The sequence below is a fragment of the Sinocyclocheilus grahami genome, unplaced genomic scaffold (genome assembly GCF_001515645.1).
Source record: "Sinocyclocheilus grahami isolate Dianchi unplaced genomic scaffold, SAMN03320097.WGS_v1.1 scaffold283.1, whole genome shotgun sequence".
NCBI classification, from domain to species: Eukaryota; Metazoa; Chordata; class Actinopteri; order Cypriniformes; family Cyprinidae; genus Sinocyclocheilus; species Sinocyclocheilus grahami.
Genome location: NW_015505462.1, coordinates 1,676,822 through 1,680,617, shown reverse-complemented (window position 1 = coordinate 1,680,617; position 3,796 = coordinate 1,676,822). Strand labels below are relative to the sequence as shown.

At 40.8% G+C, this 3,796-nt stretch overlaps 1 protein-coding gene and 1 long non-coding RNA gene across 2 annotated transcripts in view; one reads left to right on the top strand and one right to left on the bottom strand.

The window, feature by feature from the left end:
- Positions 1–3,796, bottom strand: part of LOC107600438 (heparan-sulfate 6-O-sulfotransferase 3-like) — a 72,869-nt gene that overhangs the window by 23,317 nt on the left and 45,756 nt on the right. The gene's annotated exons all lie outside the window — the stretch shown is intronic.
- The window catches only part of LOC107600439 (uncharacterized), a 13,996-nt gene that overhangs the window by 5,221 nt on the left and 4,979 nt on the right, over positions 1–3,796 (top strand). The window contains exon 2 of the long non-coding RNA XR_001610810.1: positions 133–137. This is a non-coding gene — a long non-coding RNA (uncharacterized lncRNA). The remainder of the gene's footprint in view (positions 1–132; positions 138–3,796) is intronic.

The window sequence follows — 3,796 nt, the reverse complement described above, 5'->3', positions numbered from 1 at the left end:
GGGCCCTTCAATACGGTTTAAACAGTTTAAACATTCATCAAACTGCAATCAGCATTCTGAAGAGGCAGATGAAACACTGACGGACGAAATGTCTTTCATTAAAACACTGTGGATGTATTCTGTAAAACAAAGTGGATGTATGATGAACTGAAACGAATACAAAGCAAGAAATTGCCCCAGCTGAATTTCTTCCATTAAAGTCAAATCTGTCTTTTGCTCCACTTCATTTTTCTCTCGCCCCCTCCTCCCTTTAGTCCTCTCTGTCTTTGTTTCCTCTAACTCTTTGTTTCCAAATCTCTCATTCCCCCTGTTTGATTTGCAGCTAGGGATTGCTGTAAATTGGGACTATTTTGGGAAACAAAGCAGTTTAAATGACCTGACAAAATTCATTCTGGTGCCCCCATGTCATTCACTCCCTTTCGATTTCTTCAGCCAGCTTCTCGTTTATGTGGGACATTCGGACGGTGTTTTCATTGGCTGGGCATTTGGCCAGTGCCACAGGAGTTATGGACAGGTGTCACAAGCAACTTCTGTCTCTCCTGCCTTTCCTGTTTATCCCAAGGGGGCAGCTGGATTCTGCAGACTAGACACTGAACAGAGGTTAACTGCAGTGACCTTAAAGAGCACAACAACCTGCATCTTACAGAGTTGGACCTCAGGGACCTGTGGGAGTTTTCTGTGCATCTGGTATTGAAGTTGTCGGGCCGTGGGACTGGAGTGATTCACACTATTAGATGGTACTGATCACAATATGCTTAAGGCACAATTGTAAACACATTAAACTCGTTTTCAACTTTAGTCAGTCAGTAACTGGTCTGTGTGTGATAGTTTAACACCACCAGGTAATCATGCTGCTTGTTTATTTATTGTCTCTGAGAATCATTAGCACAAATTTCTCTCTCTCTCTCGCACGCACGCACACACACACAGAGAGATGCATCAAAATATATTCATTTTTATCTAAATGTGCACATCCCATAGACTTCTACAGACTCACCCTGACCTATCCTAATCAAAGGAAATGTTTAGCTAATTTACAATAATAATTAAAGAAAACCACAAAAACGTATTTAGTTCTAGTTCTATTTATTGTTATTCCAGTTGAATTAAATGTTCCTGAGAGTCTCCAAAGAAACGTTTTTACATATTTGTTCTATACATTTTGTTTACAATTTTGTACAAAACTATAGCTAAATATATTCACAAGCACACTTTTTTGTCATTGTGGGTACTTTGCACTGACTTGCATTACTTTTACTTTGCACTGACTTCTATGCTCTCTAAAGCATCTTGGAGACGTTGTCACAGTTCTTCTGGATTTAGTCTGTCTGAGTTTGGTCCATTTCTTCAAGTCATTCCAGACGGACTGGATGATGGTGAGACCAGATCTCTGTGGAGCACTAGCTGCTGTCAGACTCCTTGTGCAAAGAAAAATCTCACTGGATTATTACAATTAATGGCAAAATGAAAGTTTGGAAATGAAAACTGATATTTCCTACTGACACACTACTGCAAAAGATAGAAATAACTGACTTAAAACCATTATTTAGCTGCTGAAAATACTAGTGTTCTAATAATTTTGGCCATATATATTATTATATCATTATATATATATATATATATACAGTATATATAAAATATTTGACAGTATACAAGTGTACAATATGTAACAGATTACAGCTTTTTTTAAAACATCTTTAGTTAGCTTAACACCACTCCCCACATACAAGAAAGAAAACAGATGTGAGAGAGCAAAAAATGGAATGCACATGTTAATCACATAAAGGAGGAGTAATCACATAAAACAGCCCTGACTCACATCACATCCTGATAAGGCAGTTGTATGATTGTGTGTTGCATAAGTCCAAATCAACCCCAGTCTTACACATGCTTCCTGTGTGGAGGTGATGTCGCGAGTGTGTGATTGGCAATAAAAAAACATGGTTGTGGCAGTGCATGTTTTGTTCTCCTGACAGGCAGAGCACTGTTTGCACGGCCAGGGGTGAGTCTCAGATGCACGGCCCGACAGAGAGAGAATCCCACCATTTTTTGATAATGATGTGCCATGCTTCCTCAGCTGTCTGTGCCTGCTCTCTAAAGGTTTTTTTTAATGACAGATAAGCTCAGAGAACTAAAAGGATATTTAAAGCTGTCAGAACCTGACAACCATTACCCACTCATTTACATGTCTCTAAGCATGCTCCATCAGGACGACTCACAACTCTGAAGCACCTAGTTCAGGCTTTAATGAACTACACCTTTCCCTCCCTTTTCTTTTATTTTCTACTTTCTCAGTGCTTGGTAACAAGAGATCATGTCTATGAGGGATGAGCAAAATACACAATTTATGAAGTGAAATGGTGCCAATTCAGGGGGAATTTAAATTGCATAGGCCACACATTCAGTGGGGAAAAAAAGTATTTAGTCAGCCACCAATTGTGCAAGTTCTCCCACTTAAAAAGATGAGAGAGGCCTGTAATTTTCATCATAGGTATACCTCAACTATGAGAGACAAAATGAGAAAAAAATCCAGAAAATCACATTGTAGGATTTTTAAAGAATTTATTTGCAAATTATGGTGGAAAATAAGTATTTGGTCAATAACAAAATTTCATCTCAATACTTTGTTATATACCTTTTGTTGGCAATGACAGAGGTCAAACTTTTTCTGTAAGTCTTCACAAGGTTTTCACACACTGTTGCTGGTATTTTGGCCCATTCCTCCATGCAGATCTCCTCTAGAGCAGTAATGTTTTGGGGCTGTCGCTGGGCAACATGGATTTTCAACTCCCTCCAAAGATTTTCTATGGGGTTGAGATCTGGAGACTGGCTAGGCCACTCCAGGGCCTTGAAATGCTTCTTACGAAGCCACTCCTTCGTTGCCCGGGTGGTGTGTTTGGGATCATTGTCATGCTGAAAGACCCAGCCATGTTTCATCTTCAATGCCCTTGCTGATGGAAGGAGGTTTTTACTCAATCTCACGATACATGGCCCCATTCATTCTTTTGTTTACACGGATCAGTCGTCCTGGTCCCTTTGCAGAAAAACAGCCCCAAAGCATGATGTTTCCACCCCCATGCTTCACAGTAGGTATGGTGTTCTTTGGATGCAACTCAGCATTCTTTCTCCTCAAGTTGAGTTTTTACCAAAAAGTTCTATTTTGGTTTCATCTGACCATATGACATTCTCCCAATTCTCTTCTGGATCATCCAAATGCTCTCTAGCAAACTTCAGACATGTACTGGCTTAAGCAGGGGGACACGTCTGGCACTGCAGGATTTGAGTCCCTGGCGGCGCAGTGTGTTACTGATGGTAGCCTTTGTTACTTTGGTCCCAGCTCTCTGCAGGTCATTCACTAGGTCCCTCCGTGTGGTTCTGGGATTTTTGCTCAGTTCTTGTGATCATTTTGACCCCACGGGGTGAGATCTTGCGTGGAGCTCCAGATCGAGGGAGATTATCAGTGGTCTTGTGTGTCTTCCATTTTCTAATAATTGCTCCCACAGTTGATTTTTTCGCACCAAGCTGCTTACCTATTGCAGATTCAGTCTTCCCAGCCTGGTGCAGGTCTACAATTTTGTTTCTGGTGTCCTTTGACAGCTCTTTGGTCTTGGCCATGGTGGAGTTTGGAGTGTGACTGTTTGAGGTTGTGGACAGGTGTCTTTTATACTCATAACGAGTTCAAACAGATGCCATTAATACAGGTAACGAGTGGAGGACAGAGGAGCCTCTTAAAGAAGAAGTTACAGGTCTGTGAGAGCCAGAAATCTTGCTTGTTTGTAGGTGACCAAATACTTAT